This window comes from Halichoerus grypus, chromosome 13 (genome assembly GCF_964656455.1).
Source record: "Halichoerus grypus chromosome 13, mHalGry1.hap1.1, whole genome shotgun sequence".
In the NCBI taxonomy this organism is placed as follows: Eukaryota; Metazoa; Chordata; class Mammalia; order Carnivora; family Phocidae; genus Halichoerus; species Halichoerus grypus.
In genome coordinates this window covers 47,097,633-47,115,764 of record NC_135724.1, presented here as the reverse complement: position 1 = coordinate 47,115,764, position 18,132 = coordinate 47,097,633, and the positions used below count along the sequence as shown (strand labels likewise).

General features: G+C 45.0%; 1 protein-coding gene and 1 non-coding gene across 11 annotated transcripts in view; one reads left to right on the top strand and one right to left on the bottom strand.

Annotated features, from left to right (window-relative positions):
* Positions 1-18,132, bottom strand: part of SLC35D4 (solute carrier family 35 member D4) — a 113,966-nt gene that overhangs the window by 11,898 nt on the left and 83,936 nt on the right. The window lies entirely within an intron of this gene.
* LOC118539521 (U6 spliceosomal RNA) lies at positions 16,916-17,019 on the top strand. Its single transcript, XR_004919212.1, has one exon. It is a non-coding gene; the product is annotated as a U6 spliceosomal RNA (small nuclear RNA).

Here is an 18,132-nt window from a genome sequence, read left to right as displayed (position 1 = left end):
AAATAATCCCCAAGGCCAGTTGTGCTCATTTATCTGTTCCCACAGCCTCCAGATAAGAGGATGTCACCCTGCCTTTGCCCACAGCACCATCTCTCGCCCTGTCCTAATGCCCCATCTTTCTGGCCCATGATACAAGTTTTAAGAAACCAGGTGTTTCCTGGGGGAGGGAACAATTAAATCATTAATTATTTGCAGGGGCACCTGGCTGGCTCAGTTGGCGGGGGGTGTGACTCTTGATCTCAGGGTAGAGTTGGAGCCCCATGTTGGGTGCAGAGATTACTAAAAAAATAAACTTAAAAAAAATATTTGCAAATACCTAGAGGCCAAAAGAGAGGGAAGAGGTTAACCCCACATCTCTCAAAGCTAGAAATGACAGAAAAGTCTCTTAGGAATGGCAGTAATGGGACTCACACTCCTACAGGATCACTAAAGAGGGAGCACAGAGAGTGTGGGTGAACCAAAGACCCAACTTTGTTACCAGTTGGAATGCCTGCTCAGGAAAAGATGTTTTTTCCCAGAATTCTGTATTCTAAAATCCAAGACAGCTTCCATTGGGAAGGTGAGCCTACGGACTTGCTTTCTTGCAATGGGAAGCAGAAGCAGGCTGTCGTGGGATGGGTCGCTCAGTCCGGACACCCTGGGAAATGTGAAAAGCCATCATGCTGTCCTGGAGCCCTCTTCAGGTCTCCAAACTGGGAACCAGGCAGCAAGCAGGTGGCCAGAAGGAAGGAGAATGGTGACATGAATCTCATCCTCATTCACTTACCATCTCAAAAAGAAGTTTGGAAATATAAACCAGGAACGTTCAGTATAGAAACTCTGCGAGGTTTCAGAACCTGTGTAATTTACCCACTTGAGGTCCCTCTCTGCTTCTTTTATGGATTTCCAGCAAAAACCCTGACAACAAAACAGAACTGTGTTGTCTTCAGAAACAAAAATGAGGTGGCAACCAGGTCAGCGAGACAGCTGTAAAGCAGAACCCGAAGACCAAGGGGAAAGAGGTTTGTCAGTGCTGGGGGGAGGGGGGCAGGATGAATGGCAGCGGATCTCCTACCCTCCCCTTGTTTCACTTAACATTATACTTAGGACTTTGCATCTATGGTCATAACTGGAAGGGGCCTAAAATTTTAATAGCTTGCCACACAACGGTCTGGTTTTGGAAACAAGGTTATACTGACCACATAAGTTAGTGCTTCGGCTTCCCTGCTTCCCTTCCTATAAAGGATGAAGGTGATCTTTACTGAGGACGTTAACTCTGACTTGAACGTCTTTGGTCCTTGGCCTTCTAGTTGGGACTGGCCTTTAACGGCCACCGTCCTAATCAAATCTTCTCTTTCTCCCCGATTCAAGTTTGTCATTTTCCCTTTTTCCAAAAATGTGTTTTGTCTAGGTTTTCCAACTCATTAACATTTCGCTATTTGGAAGAAAAAATACTGTTTTTTTCTCATTTGTGCCCACTTTTATTACCTTCCCTTTTATTCTTACTTTTACTGTCATTTTCTCTTTCTTTTTTTTTTTCCTTCCTTAGTCTTAACCAAAACTCAGCTTGTTAATCTCTCTTTATTTTTGCCACTTCTTGGGTATTTCCTGGGATGGAGCCAATGGGGATTTCTTAGAACCGCTGAAACAGGCTCTGTTGTACTGATGGATGGCCGTGATGTTGGCAGCTTGGCATTAACAGAACATCTCCCTACATTTATGAAGGGCCCAAGTGGCCTTTCCTCATTCTTCACCATTGTCTTCAGGCCCTCTGCCCCTTTCCACCAGCTCTTCACGGCCTTCTCTGATGGGCTTCGTCCCTTATTCTCTGATTGCGTCTCTCACACGGCTTTCCATCTAGCATGGGAGGCCGCCACCTCCCACATGGCCTGCAGTCCTCACAGCCTGGGACACGTGCCTCCCTTCCTCCGAGCACCTCTCTAGCTCAGGAGGAGTCCCATCTGCCGTGAGACAGACAACCAGCCTGTTTATTCCTATTAACCGCAACTTTTGCCAAGAAAAACACATCTTAAAACTTCCAAACCAGCCCTTACTTAAACTCACATTGGTTGAGTAGCCACACTGGAGCCTCGGCCATGTGCTGCTTCCTGGAAATGTTTGTACAGTCTCCTGCCTTTCTCCCAGGGCACTTTTTCAGACTTCTCTAAAGTTTTATCTGTCAATGAGCACCTTTTCGGCTGGCTGAGACACTCACTAAAATGTCACAAAGAGGTGTGTCTTATTTCTGTAATGAATGTATGGTGAGGCTGTCTACACTGCGGAACCACTGTGAAGCTCAACAGACCACCCCGTGATCTCTTCAGTAAGAACCATGAGTTTCTGAGGCTTCTCTACTTCCTTTTACTTCCATTGCCAGCCCTAGCAGTCAGCACTGGAGGCATTTTCTCTCTCTCTCTCACACACACACACACACACACACTCATCAAAGTTCTAACACTTCACAAAAGTCACTGCCGAAGATGGGAAGAGGAGCGGCCAACGACGCCTCACTAAGAGGCAGACCCTGGGCAGTCGGCCAGCCTGACTTGCCCACTAAGTGACTTGCACCCACACATCAACCTCACCATGTGTGAGGTTCAAATTCATCCCTCAGCGAAGTGGAAAATTTCTATACGCCATGGGCTGCTCAAGAACACTCAAAAGTGGGAATGATACACCTGCTCATGCCAAGGGTCCAGTCCACTTACAGTTCCACTGAGGAACACACAGAAGCCAGGAGTAGCTGAGGGTGCATGGCTGGGTGCAGAGTGTCCTACGCGTGGTCACCTAGGGGCAGGACCTGAGAGAGGGGAAGGGGCTCCCCGAGATCACAGGTGGGGGAACTGTGAGCGAGAGATGGAGGCTCCAGGGGCCTGGGACCCTCACAACAGGTCAGCCTCCTCTCACAGCCAGACACTCAAGAAAGGGCCCACACCAGCTCCATACAGCTTTTTTTTTTTTTTAAGATTTTATTTTTTAAGTAATCTCTACACCCAACATGGGGCTCGAACTCACAACCCTGAGACCAAGAGTCGCATGCTCTACCGACTGAGCCAGCCAGGTGCCCCTCCATATGGCTTTTTTGGAAAAAAAGAATCCACTGAAATCAGGAACTCAAATAGATATTTGCACACCCGTGTTCGTAGCAGTATTATTCACAATAGCCCAGATTTGGAAGCAACCCAAGTATGCATCAGTGGATGAATGGATCAGCAAAATGTGGTACATACATAATTATTCAGTCTTTAAGAGGAAGGCAATTCAGACCCATGCTACAGCATGGATGAACCTGAAAGACATGATACTAGGTGAAATAAGCCAGATACAGAAAGACAAGTGTTGTAGGATTCCACTTATATTAGGTACCTAGAGTCATCACATTCGTAGAGACAGAAAGTAGAATGGAAGTTACCAGGGCTTGGGGGGAATTGGGCGTGGGGAGTTAGTGTGAATGGGGACAGAGTTTCAGCTTCGGATGATGAAAAAGTTCTGGTGATGAATGTTAGTAAACGTGTAAACTTTTTTTTTCAAGCCTTTAAAATGGCTAAAATGTGCTCAAGAAATAGACTTTGAGTTACTCCTAGAACTTGCCATTCAAGAGACTTCAGTAGCAGCCCTTACTAGCAACTGTTGTTCTTGCTTTCAGAAAGCATGTTTAAAAATACAAATTCTCCCCCCCAGAAGAAAGAGTCCTGTGGTCTGAGGAATGTCTCGGTCGCACACACAGATCTGAACAACAAACACCAGGACCAGCCGCGGGCTGAGGGATGCCAACAACAGCAGAGCTCAATACATCGTGCCGGCCAATGGGCCTTTGAACTTCCTGGCTTTGTCAGCGGATGTCACAACCTCTGTTATTGAAGCAGATTTTGGTATTTAAAGCAGATCAGGCTTGTTTTTTAAACATGCATTCCGATCCTAAGACAAATTTTCTGTTTGTCCAAAGAGAAAGGGGAGTGGTGGTTGGTGGGAACCTGCCAGACAATCATGCATTTAGGGGGGATCAGAGAGTCCGGCTTGTTGTTTGTGATTGCTTTGTTATTGTTTAAACACATGCGACTTAAGAAGAAAGGGACCGAATGCAGCACAGAGAAAAGGCCTTGCACTGTCACTGCCTCAGGGACCGCCCGCACCTCCCACTTAAACTCACTGTAGTGTTTCTAACACGGTTTCATACCTTCATGTTTGCTCAGCAAAGACCCTCTGCCTGGAACAACTTCACATAATTGGCCTCCCCACACAATTCCTGCTCACTTTTTGAAAATCCAGTCCTAGAAAACTTTTACAGCTTTAAAAAAAAATAAAAGATTTATTTATTTTAGAGAGAGGGAGAGAGCACAAGAGCATGGGGGGGGGGGGGAGAGAGGGAGAGAGAATCCTCAAGCAGACTACCCGCTGAGCACAGAGCTGACAAGGGGCTCGATCCCAGGACCCTGAGATCATGACCTTAGCCAAAACCAAGAGTTAGATGCTTAACCACTGAGCCACCCAGGTGCCCCTAAAAAACTTTTATGAACCTGATCCCCCCCACCCCATCCACACATCTGGGTGGATCAGGCACCTCTTCCAGTGGCTTCCATACCCCTTGGCCCTGCACGCGCCCAACTATGGAAATGTGTGGTCTCCCCCACCAGGGCGTGTTATGTTCCTCTCTGTATGTTCAACAGAGACCCACACAGAGTAAGTGGCCTATGCACTTCATTGGAGTTGGCAAGTCACAGTCTTGTTTATTTTTAAATCCCTTTTCATACATTAGGGGCAGTTGGAAGCCAGACTGGAGAACAACAGAAACACTCTGCTAATCTCTGCTTCTTTCCCCAATTACCTCCAGGAGGCTAGAAAGAGCTCCGCAGGGAGGATTCACGACTGGCTCACTCTGGCTTCAAGTCCAAACATGTCAGGAAAGATTCTGATTGTCTCCTGGACAAACTGACCATGCCCGGGGTGGGGGTGGGGGGGTGGAGGGTGGGGGGGTAGAGTAATGTAAAAATGTGGAAGTTCAACCTTGAACTTCATGGTTGGAATGAAGGAAGGCATATTTCCCTGGAGGAAGGAGGGAAAGTGCTGCGCAGACAGAAGAAGAGATGTCTTGCATGTCCTTGCCATTAACACCACGTGGGAGCCTGTAGGAAATGCAGAGTATCAGGCCCCACCCCAGACCTACTGAACAACATCTACATTTGAACAGACAGCCAGGTGATGCGCTTTCATATTCAAACGTGAGGAGTTCTGCTCTACACCTTCCAACTCCAGCACTGTCTCAAGAACTACTCTGTCCAGCTGGTATGGACGGCTTGGCGTGGTCACATTTCCAAGGAAGGGGAGGCTGTAACTCCTTTCCAGGCCACGGAGCAGGAGGTATATGTCAGATTGTCCTGGAGTCCATCTGTGTTGTAGACTCACCTATGAATGTTACTAATAGGCCTTTTTAGGGTAAAGAGTAAAACCATAAAAATTTATAAACCAAGAGCAGATTATCTTTTTCACCCAAGACCCAAGGAACTATTCCAAATCCACCAGACACCAACCACAGCTAAGGCTGAGAACTCTATTTGGCAATTTAAAAACATTCAATTTAACCCTTATTATCAATCCTCTGATTTATTATAATGATCAGTGTAATTATTAATGATAGACAACTCAAGCTAAACTGGGCGTGGCTATTCATGGTTTGGTATCACCTCATTCAAGTGTACAATGAGTCTTCACTCTGTCAGGTATCAGAAGAACAATGTTTCCCATAAGCACAATGGGATCAAGAACATAGATGAGGGACAAAAGGAGATGAAGGGTATGGGAAGGAAGGATAAATTTTAAACCTAGAAAACCCCTGGGTGACTTTTAACAAACTCCTACATTTTATAGAAGAAGAGCTGAGTTAGGAAAGACATGACATGACTATCTCATTCAGAGAAGGTAAGGGAAGAAAGTGACCACAATTTAAAGAGGACCAAAAATGTGCCAGACGTCCGCTCTGTAGTGTTACATGTATGAGCTCATGTGCTCCTCCCAACATCCCTGCACAGGAGGGTGCTTAGCCCCATTTTACAGGTGAAGAAACTGAAGCTCCTAGAGGTGAGGTTGCTCAAAGCACAGAGTCACCACGAGGGACAAGCTGGGACTAACTACCCAGGTCTGACTCCTGTGCCAATCCTCCCGTTCCACCTCAGGGGTAGCTAGCCCTCAGCGGTAGTCCTGCTGAACCCTGGGCACGTCGACCTGACTCAGCTGCTCTCAACCCTGGCCACACATCAGTCTCCTCTCAAAACACCCAAAAGACAAAAACTAAAGTCCTGTCCAATATCAGTCACATTGGGCGCCTGGTGGCTCAGTCGGTTAAGCGTCTGCCTTCGGCTCAGGTGATGGTCTGGGGGTTCTGGGATCAAGCCCCACGTCCATCCGTCCGGGCTAACTGTTCAGCGGGGAGCCTGCTTCTCCCTCTGCCCCTCGCCCCTCCCACCCCCCACCGCTCGTCCTCTCTCTTTCTCTCTCTCAAATAATAAAATCTTAAAAAAAAAAAAAGAATTCCCTAGTAATTTTCATAGGAAGGTATCGTTGAATCCCTGGTTATTGACGTATCATTAGGTTGAGTAAAAGTGTCCACAAAACTGCCAAAATTCATAGAACCACTTTGTAACATCGATGAATAGGTCAGAACCTGGTAAGACATCATCATCCCCATCACCATTATCACCATCATCTCTGTAACTATCATTTATTGCACCATTTTACATTACCACCAGCAGAGTGTGGGGATTCCAATTTCTTCACATGCTTGACCTTGTCTTTTTTTTACAGCCATCCTAGTGGGTGTGAAGTGGTATCTCATTGTGATTTTGGTTTGCATTTCCCTGGTGGCTACTGATCTTGGGTATCTTTTCATGGGGCTATTGGCCATTTGTGTGTCTTCTCTAAAGAACTGTCTATTCGGATCCTTTGTCCCCTTTTAAATTGAGTTATCTCTCTTTACTATTGACTGATAAGAGTTCTTTCTATATTCTAGATACAAGTCCCTTATCAGATATATAATTTGCTGTGGGTTGTCTTTTCATTTTCTTGATGGCGTACTTTGCAACAAAGTTTGTAATTCTGATGAAGTCCCGTTTATCAGTTTTTTCTTTTGTGGCTTGTGCTTTTGGTGTCAAGGCCACATTTCAAGTAGCAGGGAATTCTAAATCGCTATTCCTTCCAGCACCTTAACTGACACTAAACATGTATCAGACCATTTTATTGTGGTTTCCTTTTTATAGAATCTTTTATTTATTCTACCTTCAAATATTTATATTTTACTTTAGAACATGGTCTATCTATCCAAATTATGTACTACTTTCCTTGATTTACAGTGAGTTTTAAATGTGATTTTATGGGGCGCCTGGCTGGCTCCGTTGGTAAAGCACGCAACTTTTTTTTTTTTAAGATTTTATTTATTTATTTATTTATTTATTTGGGGGGAGGGAGAAGCAGACTCCCTGCTAAGCAGAGACCATGACTCGGGGCTCAATCCCAGGACCCTGAGATCACGACCTGAGCAGAAGGCAGACGCTTAACTGAGTCACCCAGGCACCCCAAGCATGTGGCTCTTGATCTCAGGGTTGTGAGTGCAGCCCCACGCTGGGCATAGACATTACTTAAAAATACATACATACATGCGATTTTAGGAAAGATCTGGAGATCAAATAAGCACATACATTTAGTAAGGGTCTAAAAAACTCCACACAGTAAATCCCCAAATATACTCATAGTAATTTTGAACAGGTTGGTGATCAGTTCTTTAACAGGAATAGAGGAATAAGACTGTTGAGATTCCCTCGTCTCTCCCCTAAATTTCAGCACTTCAAAGATGTTATTCCATTGTCTGTTGGCATTCCTAGTAACAGGGGAAATGTCAGTTACTTGCTTATTTTAAGGTAATGTCTTTTTTCTCTGGTTATTATAAGATTTTCCCTTCATCTCTGGTTTTCAACAGTTTGACTAGGATATGCCTAAGTATGGTTTTCTTTGTATTTTTTGTTTGGGGTTTGGTGAGCTTCTTTGAGCTGCAATTGATATCTTTCGGCAGTTATGGAAACTTTTCAGGCATTATCCCTTCAAATACTGTGTCTGCCCAATCTCTCTCTTTTAGAACTGCAGTTACACATACATTGGATTTTTTTTACAATTTCCCCTGTGTCTCTCACACTTTCTTCTGTTCTCTCCATTCTTTTTTCCCCTTTATGTCTCACTAATCCTGCAAACTGTGTCCAGTCTGCTCTTCTTGGACCAAGCCAGATCCTTAGTCCCCACCCAAAATCAGCAAGTTCTTCCCCTCCCCCTCAACCGCCTTGAAGAAAAGACCTTGTGTTACTCAGTATACCTAGGAAGGGTCCTTCCTTCTCTGGAAATTTATTTATGTTGTTCTCATTGCTTTCACTGGTCTCTGATTTGTTTTTCTTTTTTTTAAGTAGGCTCCACACCTGGTGTGGAGCCCAATGAAGGGCTTGAACTCATGACCCTGAGATCAAGACCTGAGCTGAGATCAAGAGTCACACACTTAACTGACTAAGCCACCCAGGTGCCTCTCTGATTTCTTTAAAAATTTTATTTTTGCAATTTATTTGCTTTTCTCCCTAGTTGTTTCAGTTGAATGTTGGCCTGTCACAATGTACAACACTCTACTCTGAAGTAAAAGGTTTCCATTTATTATATAGATAAGAAAACTGAGACCCAGAGCAATGGTAAGCTACTGGTTTTCAAACCAGGCTTAGCTAACCACTGTTTTCCTAGAGCCTCCTTGGATGTCATGGTAAGTCGAGGTGGGGAGGCTTTATTTGATTTGTTCTGAACATCTTCCTGATTAGTGACAATCTTATTAACTCATCATTACAATTTTAATTACCTTTGTTCTTTTATCATAGTCTAGGATCATATATATCATATATGGATCCATAGTCTAGGATTATATATATATATATATATATATATACACACACACACACACACACACACACACACACATACACACCAGCCTGGGGCAACAGGACTTTCTCGAAGGCACAATCTCTTTCTCTTTCTCTCAGACAGTTTCAAGTATGATGCAACTGATGGGGATTAATAAGGCAGCTGGTGGTGAAAGCAACATTTAGGTCCTTCCTCATGATTCTCTCTGCCCATGGGGGAGGAAACTCTTCTGCCTCCTGGCCTTTCACTCTCATCCAAGTTCACTCAGATGGGAAGACTTACTCATCTTGTACGTTTACTGAAGCTCATTACACGAGTTAGGGGGATTCTAGTGCTTTACACACAAAATCCAGACTCTAAATGGTTTCTCTCTTCTCTTGAATCCAGGCAGTAAAATTCCCTGGAGTCTCTGTCTCCATCTGTTGGGGAGGGGAATGGAGGATGGGGAGGAAGCCATGCCTCCTAGAGGGAGCAGAAAGCCTTAAGTCTCTAAACAACATTTCAACTCTCTTGACATTTTCAGCTCAACTTTGTTTGACTACCTACTTGCCTACTATTCCTTGTGCATGTCTTCTCTTTGTCTACACCTAAGAAGGGAAGAGGAGTGGGTAGTAGAGTTTAAGTATCAAAACTGTGAACTTTCCAACACAGGCTATGTACTGAAAAGACCTGTGTGTCTGGTCATTCCATCTAACACTGGTCCTTTGCTGTAACTTCAAAAATCTGTGGCCCTTTGGACATTTTTTCCCTTGGATTTGTAGCTTCCTGGCACAGTTGTGCAGAGGTGTCAGCTCTTTCCCAGGCTGGGTGGCAGACTTTTCTCTTCAGGACTCACATTTCTCAAGTGGCCATATTATATGGACACTGATGTGGTATTTCCTGGTACCTCTGGAGGGCTTCTTCCTTTTCTCTCTCTCTGTGGGCATTCCACTTCAGCTCATCCTAAAATACCTGACTTGTCTGATTTTCTATCATATACTATGTTTTTTTAAGTAAAGAGTCTATAAATATGCCAAGGACTGCTTCTTTGCCAAGCTGTATAAAGAGCAAAATAATGTTGTCATACTTAGAACATCCAATTGTTAGACAAACAGAGAATCTGAGATGACCCTAACTTTCAAACTCAATTCAGAGACAGCCTGGTGGGGAGTCAATAGATTCTTTATTCTGGTACTTTTGCTCAACTTTGTTTCATTTTATTCAGTAAATGTACTCATCTACTGACAGACTTACTTTTAAAATGATTGGTTTCTGGGCGCCTGGGTGGCTCAGTTGGTTAAGCGACTGCCTTCGGCTCAGGTCCTGATCCTGGAGTTCCTGGATTGAGTCCCGCATCGGGCTCCCTGCTCGGCAGGGAGTCTGCTTCTCCCTCTGACCCTCCCCACTCTCATGCTCTCTCTCTCTCATTCTCTCTCTCTCAAATAAATAAATAAAATCTTTAAAAAAAAAAAATAAATAAAATAAAAAAATAAATAAATAAATAAAATGATTGGTTTCTGTCAAAGTGATTTTTAAAATTTTGTCCTGCTGATTGAAAAGTTTTATCAGTCTCCCAAGCTAAACAGTGCTCTGTGCTTCTGGGAAGGAAGGGCATGTGGCTAAGGTGTTTAATTTTCTAGTTGTTTTGATTCACTCAAAGGAGAGATCTAATCTCTGCAGTTTATTTTTAGAAATGAAATAAATTGCAGCTCAAAGGAGCTTTAAATAAAAGCACCATAATTATATTTACTCCAAGGCCTGAGGATTTTTTTCATCTCCTTTTGATATAAGTTCAATTCATGCCATTGTTATCCTGAGTAATAATGGAGGAAAAAGAATAGATTTGCCAAAAGATACACATCCAGACCTCCTTGCAGTGTTTAAGGAAATGTAGTGCCCATTTGATGAAAACCTTTTTGCTGCTTTAAACCTGCCTCCTTCCTTTTTTTTAAAAAATATTTTATTTATTTATTTGAGAGAATGAGAGATAGAGAGCATGAGATGGGGGAGGGTCAGAGGGAGAAACAGACTCCCTGCTGAGCCACATGCAGGGCTTGATCCAGGATCATGACCTGAGCCGAAGGCAGTCGCCCAACCAACTGAGCCACCCAGGTGCCCCACCTGCCTCCTTCCCTAATCCCAACAATTCCTGGAGGAATATCAGTTGGGAGAAGTGAGGCCATGACGTCACGGGCTGCGCCTTCTCCAGGTCTGGTCACCGACAGTTTTGCAAGATCTGAGCGCGAGAACTTCTGAGGAATGTACAAAGCTTGTGCAAGATTCACCCCAACAGCTCAACTCCACTTGAGGGATTTACACAAACCACGAAGGCTTTCAGCTCTTGCTCTACAGCTTGGCGCACTCTGCAAAATGTCAGTGAGCTCTTCTGCTATGGCCTGAACTGTGCCCCACCCCCACCCCCCAACTCATATGTTGAAGCCCTAATGTCCAATGTGATGGTATATGGAGATGGGACCTTTGGAAGGCAACTGGGGTTAGATGGGCTCATGGTGGGGGGAAGGGTTCCTCACGATGGGCTTGGTGACCCTGTAAGAAGAGACCAGAGAGCTTACTCTCTCTCTCTTTGTCATGTGAAGACACAGCTAGAAGGCAGCCATCTGCAACCCAAGGGGAGAGCTCCCTCCAGACACCAGCCCTGCCGGCACCTTCCTCCCGGACGTGCAGCCTCCAGAGCCGCGAGGAATAAATATCTGTGGCTCCAGCCGCCCAGTCTGTGGTATTTGGTAATGGCAGCACGAGCTAAGACATTATTCCTTGCTCTTTTGGAGGGTTTAAAAAAGTGAAAGTTAAAAAAACAATGACTAACTGTTTCAGAAGAAGCTTTTACCGAATTAGAAGTGAAAAAGGAAAAAGGGCTTTGAGTTCCTGCCGGAATGAAGCAGAGGCCGAATGGTGCGCCCCGCGCCCCTCCCTCGGCCCGACCGGCCAGCACCCTGCGCGGCCTCGCTGCTCTGGAGGCCACGAAGCAGATCGTTTCAGTGGGACGTGTTAAGTGCCGAGATTACGGCTATACTCTGGATATCGTGGGAACAAGCCCCACATGGAGATGATAAGAATTAGCCAGTGAGGACGCTGGGGAAGGGCTTTCCACATAGAAGGAACAGTAGCAACAAGTCAGCCAACTCGAAGCCACTGGGTGGAGCCCAAAGCCACCGGAGCACGAAGTGTGAGGTGAGGCGTGACCACCGTGAAAGCCGAGAGAAAAACAAAACAATAGCTGGCAACCCCTTTTTCCTAGCACGGTCCTGAAAAACATCCCATGGGGAACCCTATCCCTTAAGGACGACCGGGCGCGTCGTGTGCCCAGCACGCCGGAGGTAAGCCTGCTGGGACTTGGCACGAGCCCGCGCCGCGCTCGTGAGCGTCTGCTTTTGTGCCCGCGTCTGTGGGGCGCCCGGGCCAGCGGTGTCCTGGGAGTCCTGGGCGTCACGGACTCACCGAGGGACCTCAGGCAGGCCAGGTCCCCTCTCTGCATCTGAGCGCTCCCCTCCATGAGAAACGAAGACATCATCTATAAAGTATTTCTCGGGGATTAAATTCTAGGCTCTCACTTAAATTTTGTAAAGGGGGTGGGGGATCTTATTCATTCCCTGACTTGTTCCAGTGAGAATTTTCAAGAAGCTTAAAAAGACAGTGGTTACAGACAAAATACATGGATTACAAGTGGCTGAGAGAGAGGAAGCGTCCCCGTGCGCGTGCGCCTCCGTGTCTCTGGCGCACATGCCGCGGTGGGACCGCTCCGTCCCGCACGGCACCTCGTCTAGCTGCAGCGTTTTCTAAGCCGGAAATGCTATTCTGCGTCCTCGCCGACACTCGGGATTGTCAGTCTCTACAGTTTTGGCCGTTCTGGTGGGCGTGGGGTTCCACATCAGATTTGAGGCCACTTCTGTCCCGATGCCCCATTCTCTTGCAGCTAACCTGGTCCAGGCGGAAAGCCGCCATTTCCCTCCTGAACACCCAGCCAACAATCCTTAGGGCTAATGCTTCTTTCTTTCTTCTTCGTTTTTTTTAAATAAACACCTGTGTAGAACTTCCAAAATGATAACTCAGGTTCTGTGAGTTCTTTGAAAAATTGAAAAAAGCACTTTGAAACCTATGGTGTCACTTGGATCTGGTCATTTTAGATTTCTCTTGATACTAGAATGGCAAAATGGGGCAAAGCAGAAGCGAAGGCTCTCTATCAACCCAGATCGGCAGCTCTGAAATTGCAGCTGAACCCAAAATGCAAACAGCACTTCAAACGTTTCTCCATCTGTGAAAGAAAGGCTCATTCTTTTCAAGCAATACTCTACTAGCTGATATAAAATGCTCAACACACATTATTTGACACAATCCCTGCAACATTTCCATGACGTCATACAATGATGCCCATTTTACAGATGAGAAAACTGATACATACGGAGGCTAAGTAATTTTTCCAAGGTTACATCGCTAGAGTGCAATTCTGATCCAGGCCTTTCTGTCTCCCAAGAGCGGGGCTATCTGTCACTCCTCTCTACTGCCTCATCACTCTATAAATCTCTGCTGAATAAATTTGCTGAATGTAACATGTTCCAACAGAACTTGAAAAAAAATTTTCAGGGAAAAGAAAAACCTCATAAGAAGCGTGAGTACGGAAACCCAGGTAGGCCTTACATAATCCGTAAACAGTTAACAGCCTGAGTATAAGTTGAGGAAAAGAGGAATAACCATTACTGACTTCACAGAAGATACATCAGGACTTAATGAGATCTGAGTGGTTCACAAAGCTGTAGCTCAACTCTGATACCAGGATGGGGGTGGGGAATACTTTCATGAAGAAGTATCTCCTGATGACGGACTACGGCCTCAGCTGTGGGGGATACGAGACGACACACACTCCTTCAGAAAGGAGTGAACTCCTTTTCTAATTTCTTGAGAGTTCTAGCCATCCATGAAAGACAAAACTGAGGGGCGCCTGGGTGGCTCAGTCAGTTAAGCGTCTGCCTTCGGCTCAGGTCATGATCTCAGGGTCCTGGGATCGAGCCCTGGGTCTGGTTCCCTGCTCAGTGGGGAGTCGGCTTCTCCCTCTCCCTCTGCCCCTCCCCCTCCCCGTGCTCGTGCTCTCTCTCAAATAAATAAAATCTTAAAAAAAAAAGACAAAACTGATAAAGTATACTCCAATGAAAGGTGATACCGAATAACCGCCAAACCCCTTCTTGCCAAAGTGCTGAACTCCCAAATCCTAACATTTTAAGGGCACACAGAGGGAAGAGCTCTGAACAGCATAGCCAAACGTCACAAACATTTGGCAATTTGGGATAGTAGTGTCGACGATGCTCACAGTACAATTAGTAAGGTAAGGATTTGTAAAAATGCAGGGCCCAAAGTCATGAGAACGCCTCTTACTCTCACCTGAAAAAAAAAAATTGTTTTCCCAGGTGAAAATCCTTTTGGGAGGAGAGAGGGCAGTGCAGAGATAATAACAGGGGACTGGATCCTTGAAACCAAAGTGTTCTAATTCCAAGAAGATAAATTGAATGCAGTGTGAAAAAAAAGTAAAATCTTGTTTCTTTTTTGGGGGGGTGGGGTAGTCACTGTACAAGACAAACCAGAGACTTGAAAACAGTGGCCCCTAATTCCATTTTCACTAAAAAGGTAAGAGGCACTTACACAGTCACCAAATTCTTTGCAGTTCAAATTTTGCATCTGGGAACACACCGACCCTTTACGCATTATTTAGGCATATTTATGGAGAGCAGGGCACTCCAGCAGGTGTTGGGGATATAACCTTGAGTAGGATACGCCCTGCCTCCCTTGTGCTCACCTGCACTAAACACCCAGGTGGCTGGCTGGGGCGGAGTGACCGGATTATTATGATTTTTCTAATTAGCCTGATCCTTGCCCTTATTTTTCTTCTCCTGACATGGACGTGAGGCAAAGTGGTGGGTATTTTATTTATCAACTCTTGACTAATCACCTACCGCATTCTGGGCCAAACATGGGGTGCACCTGCAAAATTGTGCAGAAAACACACAAAGCCCCAACTAGGGAATAATGAACGGCGTGAGGTGAAGCAGGAAAGAAACAAGATAGAACTTTCCTTGGAGACATATGTGGCTCGGGGGCTGCACAGGGAGCATGCCCCCCAGCCCCCAGAAGTCACACGACAAGAGGACAGATGTGGAGGTGTCGCCAGGGAGATCCTGTTCCCCTCACAACCTCCCTCCACCAACACCCCCCAGGAGTGCACAGAAACAATACCATTAACACACACAGTCTAACACTAGTCGTGTTTATATGGTACCAGGCAATTCGTTGTTGACTGAAAAAAAACCTTCCTTGCTGCATATTTCACTGGCTGGGGGCTATTCTGGAGTCATACAAACAGGCACAACCTGCTTGTACTTAACTGCCTGGCCTTACAGTGGGACAAACACATATAAACAAAAGCAACATCACTAAAAGTCTTTCACATCCACGGGTCATTCCTTTCTATCACGCGTCAAAACTCAGCTTTCCCATAACGAACGTCCGCTCCTTTGGACTTCCCAAGAACGGTTTCATTTCATTAGCTCTGACTATGGCCGCTCATTGTCTCGTGGCACAGGCAACTCACTTCTGCCCCCAGCCTGCCCTCTGCTTTGGGCACGGACAGGGTCTGAAAAGCTCTTTGCGGATGACTCTGGGCTCGGCCACCCCTTAGGAAACCTAGTTTTAGCGATGCAGAGAGAGGGTCTCTAGAAGGAAACAATAAAGACGTATATGCATCACAAGAGCGTTATTGGGGGCGGTGGGAGGTACCTCAGGAGATACCTGCAGAATTCCACCTTTCTCTATATCTGATGTGAGTGCACAAACCTGCAAAGCTGTGTACAAGATCAGCATTCGCTCAGCACTCATTTATGCAGTACTATCCCAGAGCGAACTAAGTACACATCAGTGTATCCTGGACAGGCGCCTTGTAACCGTCCCCAGTTAACTGGCCTTTGTGTTGCAAAAATCACTTTTAGTTATTTTAAATGACATATAAGCCTTGGAGCCAGGAAATTTATAGAAATTCGGGGTATTTCCTTAGTAAATGAACTGCTGCAAATTCATTCAGGCAGAAGTTGTGAAAGCCAGAATTGTTATCATACTTTTGCAGCAGAGAACATTGTGATGGTCAATGGCACTAAAAATAGCCCAGAAAAGAATTAGGAGTGCATAATTGGAAACAAGAAAACAACAAACTTATCCAAAATAGCAAAATGTCCTCTAGCATCACTCCCTTCCCTATGAATTGTTTTGACAATGGGAAATGGAATTTAATTTTTTTTTCTTTAATCCACAACTGTATTTCCCCTCCCATGTGCCCTCTGGGAAAACCTTATTCATAAACGAAGAATTCCCAGATAACTAACTTCTTTGCTGACTGTTTCCATACAGCTCAACAATAACAAGGCAGCTCCCGAACGTGCCACTTCAAGTTCCTGTTGCTTCGATAGTGATGTCCTGGAAAGACATCCACAAGCTGTTTTTGTTGCCCAGCTAGACACTGTAAAGGAAATCAGGCACTGCCTTTAGGTTTTAATTTTCCATGAAAAGTTATTCTCATTGCCATAGCTGCTTAAACTGTGAAAAAGAAAAAGGATTTAATTAGGTCATAGCTGTAATTAGATTTTTGAGCACACTCTTTCAACATAAAAGTCACTTTACAGCAGAGCTCCATTGGGTTTAATCATTTATTTTCATCAGACCATTCCTGATGCGTTTCGGTGCTGAATAACCACCGAAGGAGGACACAAGGAATACTAACAGCTACACAGAAAGTGATCCCTCCCAGTGACCTTTCCAAGGTTATGGGAAGAGGGAGTGGAGTCTTAGGCTGAGAAGTGGGAAGAAATTCAAATGGTGAACTGAGGGGGCATGGGGGAGGCTCCTCTTTCCTGATTCCCTTTCCCCATGCAGGAAGTGTGGGAAGACAGTGATGGGCTCTCCACGCCCAACAGACAATGAGGATGACAAGAATGATGAGGATAATAAAGACAAGGAAGTAACTGTGCCCACTTTGGCAGCATATATACTAAAATTAGAACGATACTGAGACAATTAGCATGCCCCCCCAAGGATGACATGCAAATTCATGAAGGCCTCCCTACTTTGCTGTAACTATTTGAGGTGATGGATGTTAACTGAACTTATTACAGTGATCGTTTCACAATATATACAAATATCAAATCATTTTGTGGTGCACCTTAAGCTAATACAATGTTATATGACAATTATATCTCAATAAAACTGGAGTGGGGGAGGAGTAATAGTAGCAACAGGGTAGGAAGGAGAAGGAGGAAGAGAATTAACACTCTGTTCAGCACAGGCGACCTAGTGAGAGCAAAACGTGATAGACATCGTAACTCTACTCCCAGGATTTTCCCATAGTCTGTTCTGTGTGTGTGTGTATGTGTACACATGTGCACGCCAGACACTGAACCTAAGAAGTCTGATTCCTGAACCTGAAAGATGTATTTACTTGTCACCTCCTCAGAAGTTCAAGATATGATTCGAAGCAAGCCTTGAAACTTCTGTACAAATACATCTAAAAAATTGGGGCGCCTCGGTGGCTCAGTTGGTTGAGCGACTGCCTTCGGCTCAGGTCATGATCCTGGAGTCCCAGGATCGAGTCCCACATCGGGCTCCCTGCTCGGCGGGGAGTCTGCTTCTCCCTCTGACCCTCCCCCATCTCATGCTCTTTCTCTCTCTCTATCTCATTCTCTCTCTCAAATAAATAAATAAAATCTTAAAAAAAAAAAACAAAAAAACAAATACATCTAAAAAATTTAAGTGAAGAGTAAAAAATTATGTTATTTAGAAGACATAAAATTTGTATGATTTCATTTTAAAAGACACTAAGCTGTTCCTTCTTTAAAAAAAAAAAGAAAAAATTCTACCAGAAACAGCAAGAGGTTTATCAATGGTCTTGGAGACATTTTAAAATTCCGAACATCAGGGGCACCTGAGTAACTCAGTCGTTAAGCCTCTGCCTTCAGCTCATGTCATGATCCCAGGGTCCTGGGATCGAGCCCCACATCGAGCCCCTCATCGAGCCCCGCATTGGGCTCCCTGCTCTGCGGGAAGCCTTCTTCTCCCTCTCCCACTCCCCCTGCTTGTGTTCTTTCTTTCTCTGTGTCTCTGTCAAATAAATAAATAAAATCTTTAAAAAATAAATAGACAAATAAATAAGTAAAATTGCGAACATCGAACCCTAACAGCATCTGT